Genomic DNA, 15,127 nt, shown 5'->3' on the forward strand with positions numbered 1-15,127 from the left:
TCATATTGAAAAAACATTTCTCTTAAATAATATATGAATGTTTTTTATATTTTATATAAATTGTGATGGCTCCATCTCAGTCTTTTTAAAGAAGAGAGCAGGTTATTGTGTTTGAGATGGAAGTTACTTATAGGCCAGAAGAAAAAGGTAAATGTACAAATAAGGCTAAAAGAAATGTGCTGAATAGCGATATAAACCATGTTTTCATAGGGCGAAATAAGGATTCCTGGGAGAGGTGATATTTGAATTGGGTTTTTCAGGTAAAAAAATTTGAATAGAAAGGGGAAGACAGGGACATAAATGAATTTCAAATTAAGGGAAATATTAATTCGTTATTTAATAAAGATTCTTCTAGCACCATTCTGAACGCTGGCGTACTCGATTAAACAAAAGAGAGAAAGCTCTTCCTTGCAGTATTTGTAGTCAGGAAAGAGGAAGCAGACAATAAATGTAAGCAAATATATGTATAGTCAAGTTAACATAACAATTATGATGAAGACAACTGTCACATTTGAAGAGGGTAGATGTGGTCTGTACGGCTAGAGTAGTGGTTCTCACGCAGCGGTGATTTCGTCTGCTCAGGACATTTAGTAATACATGGAGACATTCTTGGTTGTCAAAATGGGAGAGGTGCTACTGGCATCTAGTGGTTAGAGGTCTGGGATGCTGCCAAACATCCTACAATGCACCAGACAGACTCTCAGACAAAGAAATGTCTGGCCCATACTTCAGTAGTGCTGAGGTTCAGGAACTCTGGTCTAGAGGATGAAAGTGAACTTGGTAGGAGTCAAAGTCACTGAGGTTAGCAGAGGCCTGCTTATAAGAGCCTGTTGGCATTGGTAACTATGTGGGTTTCATTCTGTGTGTAATGGGAAGCCCTCACAAGGCTTCAATCAGGGAAGCCACATGATTCAATTTGCATTTTATTTGTTTATTTTTTAAGATTTTATTTATTTATTTATAAAAAGAGCACAAGTGGGGGGAGCAGCAGGCAGAGGGAGAAGTGGACTCCCCTGAAACAGTCCCATTATGCCCTCCAGGGTTTGCAGCCCATCTCCAGCAAAATTACTGATTTCCTCAACATCCTCTCTCTGTGTTCTTTGCTTGCTCAACTGAAAGCTGGATGCCTCTTGCCTGGGATTTCTGCTTCCTCTGCAGCCTCTCAAGTGGTAGCATTTTATCTTACAGTACACATCTACAAGGTATGAAGGTGAGTTGAGGGTCCTCTCACTTTCTCACTTCCAAGTTGACTTATCACCCCTGAACAGCATATTATTAGATTCTCCCAGCCATCACCTACCCCTGGGACACCCCAATCACTCTTTAAGTTTTAGCTCTTTGATTATTGACTCTTTCCAATACTATGATCATAATTCCTGGATATGTCAATGTCCATGAAGATAATCCTCCCAAGATCCTGGAATGTTAGTTACCTTGTCACCTCACCTTCAATAACCTTGCACCCTCCATATCCAGGTCACCCACTTCCATAGTTCTCTCTTGTCATTACCAATAAATTCAACCTCTTTTCTGACTCAATGTTAAACCTGTTAGTTTCCATTCACCCACTAAAATACCTCAGATCCAAGTGTCTTAATTATTAGGACTTACAATCCATTGATGTCACTGAACCATTGTGACCCTTTCATGATCTTACTAGTCCTCTTACTCAGTTTAAATTTCATGGTTTATCATTATAAATTGTCTCCTTCAGACATGCTCAAGTACCTGGCACCTCTCTATATTTACTATACTTGGCTAGCAAAACCCCTGCCTTGGTTAAATCCAATCTTCCACTTATTTTGTATCTGTACCCCGATAACTACACATTGCTGGGGAAACTCATAAACATGATTGCTATAGACAGGATATTTGTGTTCCCTAAGTTCATATGCTGAAATCTAATTTCATAACTAATAGCCTCAAATAAGCTCTTGGCATGGATCTTAAACTTATTGTATCTTGCTAGTTTTTTCATTCCTCTGCTCTTCCTGATGACAGCTGCTTGCCATGTTCTAAAGCCTCCAATGTCCTCACTTTTCTAAGTCTTCACACTCTTCAGTGTTTGGCCTCACTGGTCTTTCACTGAGAACATAAAAGCCAAAAAAGAAAGAATGCCCAATATATTCATCATCACCACTGACTACCTGGTTGCATTTGTGCCCATTTATTGTTCCTTCGTGCTTGTTATTATGGATTAAGTGACCCTTCTTCTACTGGAGACTGATCCTTTTACTTGAACATTAGGTCTCGCTCCCTCTCACTCACTCCAGCACATAATTTACAATAATTCCCTCTTCTTTCATGAATTGTCAGTTTTACTATCTTTCATTGATCATAATCTCAGCTTATAAGTGATTTTTATTTCTCCTATCTGAAACAAAGCTTTTTCCGACCCTATTCTCTCTTCCAATTGCCCCTCATTGCTCTGCTCCCTCTTATAGTAAACATTTCCAAATATTAGTCTATGTATGTTAGTTCTAATTCCTCTTCTCTCATTCTCTCTTGAATCCATCCCATTTGGCCTTTCACCTCTTACTTATCCGTTGAACTTTCTCTTGGTAAAGTTACCATGCACCTCTTTGATACCATGTAAACTGGTTAATTCCTGAGTCTACATCTTACTGGATCTATAAACTGCCTTTTACATAGTCTTCTTCTTAAACACCATTCTTTCTTGGCCTCGAGAACGCCACACTCTGTTTCTGGCTTACCTTGCTGGCTGCTCCTTCTTAGTTGGAAAATAAACAAAAAATTCATTTTGTCTTATTGTTTTCTTCTTGTTGTCAGCTCTTCCTCACTCTCCTGACTTCCAAACTTTGGAATGTCCCAAGATGCAGTCTTTCAATAATTTCATCCTTTGATGATTCCCAATTTCTTTTCCTACCTACAGTCCTAACAAAGCTGCACTTCCCACAGCCTTCTTGCCTCATTCAATGACAATTCCATTCATCTGGTTGTTCGGGCACAAAACCTAGGGATCATTCTTTAGGTTCATTCCTCAGGACTTGGCAATTACAATTTCTTCTGCTTGTTATGTTTACCCTCCAGACAAGTACATAAGTGGCTTCCCACTATATCAGGCTTTTATTCAAGAGTTGCTTTTTGAGGGAGGAATTTCTCTGACCACTCCTGCTCCCCACCCCACTCCCCCACCCCCCACCCTCTGCTCCTGCCACCCTCTTGTATCCTTGTCTCCCTTTTCGGCTTTATTTTTTTTTCCACAGCATTTATGATCTGATGCTTTATATTTTTTACATATTTTTTGTGGCCTGTCTTCCCTCATCAGCACATAAACTCCACAAAGACAAGTACCTTTGTTTTGTTTACTATTATATCCCTAGTGTCTAGACACTGCGTAGTATATGGTAAGTGCTCAAAAAAATATTTGTTGAATGAATAGATATGTCTCAACAGACTCTGATTCCTTATGTATATTTGGATATCAATAAATGATTGTTGAATTCATCTTTGTTCAAGATGGGAAAGGCTCATTGAGTACAAACCTATATTTTGCAAAGAGAAAGCTAAAATCTTAAACATTTTAGCAAGTTATTTACCATAATTGCACAAATAGCAGAGGGCCGTAAGTAAAAGTCTCTTCTAACTACACATAACATTTAAATTTGAAATAAAAGCAGAGGTTGATACACTTGAGATAGTTTGGAGCAGTAAGTACCTGAATGGATATATTTATTTTTGTATTTGTTCTATAAATATTTATTTAATACTCCTATGTGCCTTGCCGTGTTCTTGGGTCTGTAATAAAATATTGAACAAGACAGAAAAGATCCCTGCCCTCGAGGCTGTCAGAGGAGACAATTAAAGAGGCAATCATAATAAAATGTGATAGACCATAAGAATGGGAATTGAAGGGTACTCTGCCAGTAGAGATAACCTGACCTGAGAAGAAGCTTCCTGGAAGAAATTACTTTTAAGGTGTGACCTAAGGCTAAGCAGGAGAAACTGATCTTAGCTTCTTCCCAAGCAAAGCTGGGAAGTTTGTGACCAGAATCTTACCACTTTGAGAATCTTAGAATTCAGAGTGTTAGATAATCTAGTCAGATTCCAATTAGCTTCTGTATCTTATCCCCTCCATGTTTATTATCATCATTGTTATCTCCACAATCAGCATTTCATCACCTGGGCCATTGTTTTAGCTTCTGGTATAGTAAGAACTTGCACTTTATTTGAATAAGGTGACTTTAAAAAAAAAAAAAATCTAAATACACAGTGTCATGAGAATTCCAGCAGTGTTTGCATCCCATGAATGAACCCCAAGGATGAATATTTTCCAAATAGCCCTGAAAGTGCATTATGTAAAAATCTGGACTTGCTTGATAACCTGTTTCTCACAAAGTACCCAATATTCTGAGATCTTTTTCCTTTCCTTCTCCTATCTGCCTCAGCAGTACTTTAAATTGCTTATTAGAGCAGTTAGGCATTTAGAATATTAATGAGGACTAGCATACTCCTCTATTAAATTACAATGATATGTTAATATTCAGAATTTCGGTGTCACCTTTATTTTGGAGTTTGGGCCACTAATAAAGGCAACACCGAGTCAAGGTGATTTTCAGATCATTTTAACAGGATAACTAATATAAAAGGATAAGAATTTCTATCCTGGACTGCTTTCCATTTCAAAGTTGATGAGGACAGTGTTCTACTGGCAATAAGGACAGAAAATTTATAAGGGTATGCAAGGCAGATTATGGTGCGACCTAGCTGTTGAATTTTTCATCTGTACCATAAACAAAGAAGGATGAGAACCATTTACTCTGCATTTCAAAGATCTGTACATGAAAAGAGGCTGTAGAGTGGGGGAAACGAGTGGGGGAAACGGGCACAATTAAATTCTAATCTTTAAAATGTCACTGCATGTTAGACATTTCTGTATATGGCTTCTCACTCTTAATATTTTTATTTTTTATTAAGCTCCTATCTCATTTGGAGAACAAGTCACTGAAAAAGCAGCAACCAAGGGATTATAGCTCCCAATTACATTATGGGTTCTGAAGTAATGCTGGCCCAGTGTTTCAGTACGGCAGTGATTAATGTGAGGAGATTTTCTTATCTTTATAACCCACTTATACTACAATATAACACCCTGATAACAATCCCTGAGCTGGGTAAAATGAATTATCATCATGGGTGTTGGCAGAAACTTCAAATCAGAAATGCAAAATAAACTGAAATTTTAGTGACCACGTAGTGTTCACTACAATCAATGGTTAATGCCAGAAATTTTGGCATGTGCCCAGAAGGTGAGGAGGAAGGATTAAACCAAATGTTTCTGACAAGGACAGCAAGGGACTTTTAAAGGATGGAATGTTTGTTTCCTCTGATGTCAAACACTCTGACATCTACATGATCTAGCAATGTCATTATATTAACACCAGTCAGCATTTAGTAATTTCTTCTGATTCCAGCAATATTGACTATAATGTTTCACTTTTTTGCCTTCCCTTACTGTTTATTTAAAAGCCATCCCACTTTCTAGGTATTGTTTTTATTCCTTTGTCTGTGCATAGATGTATATGTATGTGTTGTGGTGTGTGTATATATACATACGTATACACATACATATATATTCATTAATATATGCACATATGTATTACAGTAATTTTTTTTTCCAACTACTCTACAAGGTATATAATTATTCAAAAGAGGGCTATGTCATTAATATCTATGAATCACTTTGGTTTAACAGATGGAATGATTCTTTTTTTATACAGCTTTAAAATGGACTTTTTCATATCCATTGAGGCTTCTTAGCATATGATAATAAATGTTTGTGCACATTTAGGATGTAAAGAAACTACCTGTGATAAATGTTAACCATTTGGAATTTAACAAATGTACTTAGACTCCTTTGAGTCTCTTGCTCAATGTTTACGAGTGTAAATTAGAGACCTGAAGGCATGAGCAAGGTTCTGATGCATTGGCATAAGGCAGAGGTTGCAAGCAGGTGGCCCACAGTGATGTTTTATTTTGTCATGATTTAAAAAATATTTGTAATATTTTTAACTTAAAAATTGAGAGTGTTCACAAAGACATTTGACTTTCTGCTTGTCTCAAAATATTAGGCATCTGGGAACACTTGACACATATTCAGGGGTATACTGATAGATGTTTAACGTCCAGCTGTCAAGAAAAAAGAATCCTCATTTGCAGCATTTGCCATTTCTGTGCTATAAACACTCCCACCATTACTGATTTCAAGCTACTGATGTGACATTATAAAAGTGGAGTTGAGAAGATATGCACACAATCGGCTGTTGTAGACCAGTATGAGCTAGCTCACTACTGTCTATGTCAATCCTCAACACAACTAGTTGAGGTTACTAGCTGCTCCTTTTAGAAGAGGCACCATCTCTCTTGTTCTCCATATTTCCTACCAAATCTGTGTCTCATATTTAGATGACCTGCTAGTCCACAGAGGGACTTTGTGTTTGTGACCTCTGGCTTAAGGAATAATTCTGTTGAGAATTAAGGCCTGCTACCTCAGAAAATGAAATGAGCTCAGTGTTATTTATGTGTGTACTGTGTAGTGAAGGCCTTGTGTTGCAAGAGCAGACCCAATCAGGACGGCATGACAAACCGGGGGCAAGAAAAGCAGACATGGACACAATGTGCCAATATCCACACATCTGAAGGGTGGAGCTCTCACCTTTTTCTGAAGAACAGCTTTGCAATGGGTGGTAGATAAAGGCTAGAGCAGGGATGGTGGCAACGCTAGGATGACAGTGTTAAGTCAAAAGAAACAGCCCCCCGGAGGCAGCCCCCTGGAATGTCTATGTAGAGCTGGTAACCTGAGCAAGCATCTAGGGATCTGAAATGGTCTTGTACTTCCCCAGGTGCCTCTGGGGATGTGTGGCCAGATAGCTGCCATACCCACTCTGGCCCTCTGTATATTCTATGCTCTGCTTTCAGGAACCAAGGCTGAGCCTGCCCAGAAATGCCCCATATGATGGTGAGGGGTGAAGATGGTACAACTTTAAGGTGGTGCTGTTCCATAGACTATGCCTTAGATGCTCCCTCCTTAGCCTCCAGCATATAGCCTGTACAACCATACCTGTGTGAAAATAAGACCAACCAACTTTGCTCAGAGCTCACTATAGCAAGGGAGTCAGCCACCATCACTTGCATTTTGATGGAAACTCAAAGATAAGCAGAGGAGTGGGAAAGTTTTATAGTGGAAATGATGGGAGGCCTCAGGTGTGCCTTGATTGGGAGCTGTTGGTGTGGGGGGAGCTGTAGGTGGGCCAAATGGAAGCCTATAGGCTTGACATCTTGTATGATTGGTTAAGGGTGCATATTTGGCTCTCTCTGGTTGGTCCTAAATTAGAATGAGGGGCAAGAATTAGGAAGCTGGGACACTGGTGGCTCAGGGGTTGAGCGTCTGTCTGCCTTTGGTTCAGGTCATGATCCTGAGATTCGGAATTGAGTCCCGCATCAGGCTCCTTGAATGGAGCCTGCTTCTCCCTTTGCCTGTGTCTCTGCCTCTCTCTCTCTTTCTCTCTCTCTCTCTGTTTCTCATGAATATATAAATAAAATCTTTAAAAAAAAAGAATTTGAGAAGCTGTCAGTTATTAATCAAGTCCAGTCATTTTGAGCTGGATTATTACAGAAGTTATTGCTTGGTTTCCTGAATTGTTAGTAAAGATAGCAATCCAGCTTCCTACAAGTCTGACTTAAATAGCTGGTAGACTTCCTAGGCTGATTATTGCAAATAAGGGGGTTGCTCCAGGTTGTGGGTCAGTGTTCTATTTTCACATATGGTCTGGGCATTGTCTATTTGTATATTCAGTCTCAGATAGTGGCCCTGACTGCCCTTCTCAGAGACTGCCTTTTCTCTGTTATACATTTTATTTCTGAGAGTATTTGTAAATATCTGTCAATATTAGGTCCTCCAACAATTAAATGAAATTTTACAAAATGCATGTTTTAGGTGGTATGATATTTATGGTAAGAAACATATATTTGGTCTTCATCCACTATTCCTGGCACATAGCTCCTAAAGCCCTAGGAATTTCGTAAGTTATGCTAACTAGATGAATTTTGGAAAGCTGAGAATGAGAGTTGGTTGTCAGGGGAACCCAACCTCTCAACCTTCAGGGAGAGGAGAGGGGCTGAGGATTGAGTTAAATCACCAGCATTCACTAATTTAATCAACAGAGCTTCCATTAACCCAAAAGGATGGGGTTCCAGTTTGGTGAACACGAGGAGATGCAGGAAGAAGGGTGCATTCCTAGAGCATGGAAGCTCCATGCCCCTTCCCACATACCTTGCTGTAGGCATCTATCTACATAAGTTAAATCCCTTTATAATGAACTGGTAATATAATTAGTAAAATGTTTCTCTGAGTTCTGTGAGTGCTCTAACAAATTAATCGAACCCAAGAAGGTAGTCATTGGAACCTCTGATCTGTAACCAGTTAGTCAGAAGCACAGGGGACAACCCATACCTACAAATTGCATCTGAAGTGGGAGGTAAGGGGTCAGTCTTGTAGGACTGAGGCCTTAACCTGTGGAATCTGGTGCTATCTCCAGTGTCAGAATTGAGTTGAATTATAAGATATTCAGTTGGTGTCAAAGAATTGCTTGGTGTTGTGGAAAAAAACTCCACATGTTGGAAATGGATAATACCAGAATCCTAGCAGTGGGAAAGGGAGATTGATGGAGGTGGCATAGAATAGACCATATCATTGAGCTGCAAAGGGAAGACAGGAGAACACACAGAGAAAGCCTGGCGCTAGCAACAGGTCATGCTCAAGAGACTGGGCACTCCTCTATGCTGGCTCTATTGTATTTTGGTGTTGCTCAAGTCTATTGTATTTTGGTGCCACTTAGTCTTTACTGGAGGAGTTTCCATCTAAAGTGATAACTGAACTTAGCTGCCCAACTTGAAATATCTAGACCAGCAAAGGGGTTCAATATATCTTAGCAAAGCAGTAAAGTGTAATATGCCCATAGCCAACACGGTAGCTTTTTAGGCCATGCTGTTGACCTCGAATCAGGCCTGGATCAGAGTCCAGCCTCTGTCGTCTCTGGTCAATTGACTCAGCTCCTGTTCCCATGCAGAGCAGCACACACACTGAACTGCCATTTGGATTCCTTTTAAAACTTGACAAATGGTGTACAGGGAGTTGTGCTTCCAAATTTCTTTGGTTTCATATTAGAGAGGAGTTCTTGAAAGTTGGAATTCCTGGATTCTGCTTTTTATTCCACTTCTATCTTGCAACTATCTCTTCAGTATTTTGTTTTTCTCCAACCCTCAGACATTGGTCTTCCCCACCCTTTTAAATAAAATTCCAACTTTTAAAGATATTTCCTTTGCTAATTAGAAGCAATAAAGTAATTTCTCTCTAGTTTTGGCTTATCTTAATGAAGCATGAAGACTTTCCCTCCCATTTTTCTGCTTTCTCTTCCGCCTCTCTATTTTTCCTTATTTCTTCTTTTTAGCTTATCTATGTGTCTTTTGGCTTAGCTATGCCTGTGTTATTGGGTAGTGTTGATGGGAATTTAGAAGGCAAGAGTATGTTATTGAATTTGCTTTGCCCTGCATTTAATACCGTTCAATATCCAGCTATGTTTTCTGGTTTGACAGCAGTGCCACCAGAAAATAGTTTCTCCCCCCAGATGACACACTGAACTTTTAAATTTCAAACCATCTATGCTAGATCTCTAGCAGAAAAAAAAGAGTCATATAATTTTGCATTATTTGTGGTGATGTCTGCTCAAATACGTTAAGAGGTATAGAAAAGCAAAGGAAATGGATTGGGAACCACAAGGCATCCAAGGTTGTAAGGATACTGGGAAGTTACTGGGATTTTTTTTTATTTTTTATTTTTTTTTACCACTGTGTAATATAAGGTAAGTAGTTGATAACCAAACAATGCTTTGTGTTAAAGTTTAAATGGTAGGTGTCCTCATGCTAATTGTCCTCAGACAGACACATTTTTAAAAAGTCTCTCCATCTCCCCTTTTGGACATATACTCCCTTTGGAACATATGACTCAAAAGTGAGCACAAAGTGCTTTCTCAAGAAGAAAAATTCACTCTTTCCTTCTGGCAATCTTCCTCCTGCCAAGGTGGTCCATGACTCAGCAAATTCTGCCATTTGTCTCATTAGCTGGGTGGCTTTAGTAGATGGTGTCATTCTGTGCCCTTTACCCAACGGTGCAGTGATCACCAGCTGCTCTCAACCTCAGCTGCTGTATCCCTAAGGGTTCCAACAGAGAAACAGAACCAGTGGGGGAAAGAGAGAGAGAGAAATTGATTGATTGATTGCAAAGATTGACCACATGATTCTGAGTGCTGGCTAGGCAAATCTGAAGAAATCCATAGGGCAGGCTGTCAGGAAGGACAAGCTAGACTCCATAGGCTGAATTTGCCCCCAAACTATTGTCTATAAACAGAATTTCTTCCTCTCCAGGGAAACCTCAGTTCTGCTCTTAAGCCTTCTAACTGCTTGAATCAGGCCCACCCAGACTATCTAGGATGATCTTCCTTACTTACTGTAAACTGATTATGGACTTTAATCACATCTGCAAATACCTTTACAGCTATACCCAGTGTTTTACTGGGTAACTAGAGACCACACTTAGTCAAGTACCCATATAAAACTGTCACAGCTGCTCTTCCTCCAGAGAATTGCTCTCAGGTGATGGGAGCTGCCTGGCTTGGAGGGATATGTCCCCAACTGAGGAGCATGCCAGTCATGCACTGGCTGCAGGGTCACAAAGACCTGCTTATTCTCTTTTAAGATGGGGATGGTTTGTGGTTCAGTTTACATGAATTATTATAGATGACATATAGTATGACTATCTAATATGTTACATATTATTATTATATAATAAATAATATTATAATATTATATATTAAATTCATAAATACATACATCCTAAATTACCATTGCCTTGTGTGCCAGAAACCAGCTTTGTTTTCACCAAATCATTTTTCCTTTTCTTCTTCCTGGGCACATAAGAGGACAACGTTATTTTAGGGTGGACCATGTGACTAGATCTTTCAGCTGCTATAAGCAGATGTGATGTGTGTCACTCAAGGCCAAAATATAGAAGGGCAAAAAAAAGTGTGGGTTCTCTGCATTTTCTGTTTCCTTCTGTGGCTACCTGGATAGTGTGAAAAGTTTAAATGCTGTAGATGCTCGAGGTAGTGTAGCTCTGTGATACTAACAGCAGTGCAAGTCCATGTGTCAACGCCTAGGAGGAAACTGCCTTGGAGTCATTAGACCTGGTGTGGATTTTCATAAGCAAAGATTGAACCTTTCCATGTTATGCCTCTAAAATTTTAGGATTTGTTTGTTACTAACCTAACATATATACACCTTTTCTTCTTCTCCTAGGGTGAAAGATACTATATCCACCTAAAGTTTTTGGTTTTGTCCTTGGTTTTTGTTTGTTTGTTTGTTTGTTTTAAGATACAATGTAAGTAAGCAATTTTCTGAAAATGCAGACAATGTAAGCAATTTTCTGAAGCCACCCTGCATTTTTATACTTCCATGATCATTCCAGTAATGTGTCCTCTTGGTCTAGAAAGTCCCAGCACAGACTTGCAATCAGTCTAGTCCCTATTCTACTCTTTAGAGGCATAGTCCTACCTAGATTACTTACATTTCTCATTAATAAGGAAATGATAATTCCTAGTCAAAGTGTTGGGGGTTTTTTTTGGACTTAATAAATCAGTGTTCACAGAAGCCCCTAGTGTAATCTGATTCAGAAGTTAAAATGCCTAGCAGAAACTCATTAATGGTTTTGCTGTCTTCCCCCCTGCCCCTTATTAAAAAAGCCTAGACATCCTTCAAGGCTTACTTCAAATGTAACCTCTTCTTGCTTAAATGTTTTCCATTTTTCCTTTGCAGTCACTAGGCACAATATATGCTCCTTTGTTTAGATTTATTTCGTTCTGCCTAGAATTAGAGCTATTTGTTCACACATCTTACAGCTTTCTAGTAGATTTTCAATTCTTCAAGGGCAGAAAGACCTGTCTCTTTCATCTTTGCATTTTCTCCTTCCTCCTCACAGCACCCAGTGAGTGCCTGGCAAGTAGGAGGTTCTCAACAATATTTATTAAAATGGAATGAAATGAAACCTAAAGGGTTTTGCAAATAAAAATGGACCTGTCTTTTCCCAGAACCTCCAAAGGCATTTTGGAAAGGAGGGCAAATGAGATAGGCAAAGTGTACCCAGTGTACATTCTTTAAATCATTTGCAAGGTTAAAACGGAAGGTTCATGCTGTCTGAAAGCTATGACAAGGAATATTTGCAGTTAACCAAGTTTTATGAGGCAGTCATTCTACATGGATTTTACACAGCTCTGCTGGTAGCAAAGACATGCCACAGAGATATTTGACATTTTTCTTTACAGACCTCATTCCACTCAGCTCTGGACTCAGAGCTTCACTTAGCTTGCATAATGGCTGTCAGAAGAGGGAAGAAGCCTGCAACTTAAAGTCTCAGAAGGTGGCGAAAGAGAGAATGAAACCTGCAAAGGCGTTTTGGCTTTCATTGCCTTTTCACAGCTTTGACCACAGGGTTTAAAAATAATTGCAATAGCAGAGATTTAGATACTTAGGAGAGAACAGAAGCATGTGTTTTTAAGTGTTTGCTGTCATTCTTCTTAGATAAGCCATAATTATTAGAATAGCTCATGGAATTATGGTTGGAACAATTTTTAAAGCTGAGTTTTATAAATTTAGCTTTATAAAATTTAGTTTCATTTTGTTTTTAAATATTTTATTTATTTATTCATGAGAGACACAGAGAGAGAGAGAAGCAGAGACACAGGCAGAGGGAGAAGCAGGCTGCCTGTGGGGGCCTGATGCAGGACTCGATCCTGGGACCCTGGGATCACCACCTGAATCAAAGACATGCTCAATCACTGAACCACCCAGGTGCCTCAAATTTAGTTTTATAATAGAGGAATGGCAAAATATATTATGATCCATTAATTCTAAGGAATATTCTGAGACCTTTAAAATATCATATTTTTGCAGGGTATTTATCAACTGAGAAAAAGGTAAGAAGGAGCACGTTATCCAACCAGAGCAGCCCAGTTAAATATGTATGTCTAAAAAAGGATGTGTGTGCATATGCACGGAGAAAGCCTAGAAGGAAATATATCAAAGCAATAATATCTGTTATTTTAGGTTTTTGACTGGCAAAACTGTTGTGGGTAATTTTCAGGTGTTCTTTTTTGTTTTTGTTTTTAAATATGGAAGCTTCACAAATTTGCATGTCATCCTTGTACAGGGGCCATGCTAATCTTTTCCACATCATTCCAATTTTAATATATGTGCTGCTGAAGTGAGCACAACTTTGATGTTTTTATAATTACTTTTCTGTGTCTCACTTTATATTTCTATAGGATTTTCTCTGAATTTTCCCCTTATATGTGCTATAAAAACAGAAAAAAATCAGAAAACAAAAGATGGCTTATTTTGGCTTAATGTGATAGCTTCCCTTTAGGCAGTTAGTATAGGTTTGGCACTAAGCATTTTTCATAAGTTATCTTATTTCATCTTCATAAAAATCCTGCTATTATTTATATTTATTTACCAATGCAAAGAATCAAGGCATGGAAAGCTTAAGGAGCATGGTTGTGGTAACCCAGGTAGAAAGTGGCAGCACTCAGATTTCACATCCACTGATGCACTCCAGAACTGTGCTATTAACATTAGACTCCAGGCAACTCCTAAGATGCACAGAGGGGAGAGGATATTCATGGTGAAAGGCCCTTGTATTATTTGGGAGGAATTCTGTTCCTAGCCTAGCCTGCTGAACACAGTGAGAAAGACTGAGGACTGATCTTGAAATGGAGGAAAGATGATCTCTGAATTAACAAGGTAGTAGGACTGACTGGTAATACACACTGTATTATTATCCAAAACAGGTCCCCAATTTTTGATGGCCTGATTGATGGCTCCAGAAATTGATGGTATTTGAAGGTTTTGACAGGAGAGTGGTAGTCAACCCTGTCCTTTTTTTTTTAATAAGAAAAATATGTTTGTTTTGTAATGTGTGTTACAGTAAAAAGGTCATATCCTTAACATATATAAAGCTCTTCCAAACCAATAAAAATGAAGAGTACAAGAACAGCCACTTACAAAAGAACATGTATGACCAGAGAGCCCATGGAAATAATAATCTTTCTCATTAAGCATTTCATAATCAAGCAATAAAATGTGATACCTATTTCTCTTTTCAAATTGATAAATGATTGACATACAGCACTGTATGAGTATTAGACATACAACCTAATGATTTGATACATGAATGTAACACAAAATGACTACCACAACAAGTGAATATCCATCACCACACACAATTACAAATTATTTTTTAACTCCATTCTATTCAACAAATATTATTTGAGACTGTATCCTAGGGACAAGTCTTCATGTAGGTGGTTTTAAAGGCTGGATGGGGGCAACGGGAGACTAGGGGCAGCCAGGACTGCAGGTAAGGAGAGAGGTCAGGTTGGGCTCAGCACATGAACAAGAATGCTGAGTGCTATCTGCATGCTGCCTTCCAGTTTCTGATGTGATTTATTTATTTTTATTTTATCCACTGAAGATCCTTATAAAAGGGAAACACAAGCAGTATTTAAGAAGTACTCACTATATGCTAGGGACTATGCTAGAATTTTTGCTCATTCTGGCTCATATAACCTCCTGAAAAGTTCCTTTTAGGAGGTCATGGTTACATACTAGCCACCTTAAGCTCAGAAGAGTGAATAAACACATTGTGAGCTCTGGAAACCCCCAGCATCCACATGTAGAGCTCTACCCGCTGTACCACACTGCATGGGCTCTGGGTCACCTAAGCCTGACATATTGGTCACCTAAGGCTGACATATTGTGTCCCTCTCTTGCATTTCCACAAGAGAGAGAGATGTTCTTTTTTTTTTTTTTTTTTTTTTTTTTTTTTTTTTTTTTTTAGATTTTATATATTTATTCATGAGAGACACTCAGAGAGAGGCAGAGGGAGAAGCAGGCTCCCTGTGGGGAGCCCATTGTGGCACTCGATTCCGGGACCCTGGGATCACAACCTGAGCCAAAGGCAGATGTTCAATCACGGAGCCACCCAGGTGCCCAAGAGAGA

The 15,127-nt window shown here is 38.9% G+C and overlaps 2 long non-coding RNA genes and 1 other non-coding gene across 5 annotated transcripts in view; 1 reads left to right on the forward strand and 2 right to left on the reverse strand.

Annotated features, from left to right (window-relative positions):
* The window catches only part of LOC144311211 (uncharacterized), a 140,383-nt gene that overhangs the window by 20,145 nt on the left and 105,111 nt on the right, over positions 1 to 15,127 (forward strand). The window lies entirely within an intron of this gene.
* Positions 9,841 to 15,127, reverse strand: part of LOC144311212 (uncharacterized) — an 86,829-nt gene continuing 81,542 nt past the window's right edge. Inside the window, exons 7-8 of one of the 2 annotated variants that reach the window (XR_013376780.1) lie at positions 10,918 to 10,979; positions 9,841 to 10,227 (exon numbers count right to left, since the gene is read on the reverse strand). This is a non-coding gene — a long non-coding RNA (uncharacterized LOC144311212). Of the gene's footprint in view, positions 10,228 to 10,905; positions 10,980 to 15,127 lie in introns of both variants that reach the window. The other variant, XR_013376779.1, reaches the window with a different exon arrangement.
* LOC144311677 (U6 spliceosomal RNA) lies at positions 13,232 to 13,338 on the reverse strand. The gene has a single exon (XR_013377258.1). It is a non-coding gene; the product is annotated as a U6 spliceosomal RNA (small nuclear RNA).

This window comes from Canis aureus, chromosome 3 (genome assembly GCF_053574225.1).
Source record: "Canis aureus isolate CA01 chromosome 3, VMU_Caureus_v.1.0, whole genome shotgun sequence".
NCBI classification, from domain to species: Eukaryota; Metazoa; Chordata; class Mammalia; order Carnivora; family Canidae; genus Canis; species Canis aureus.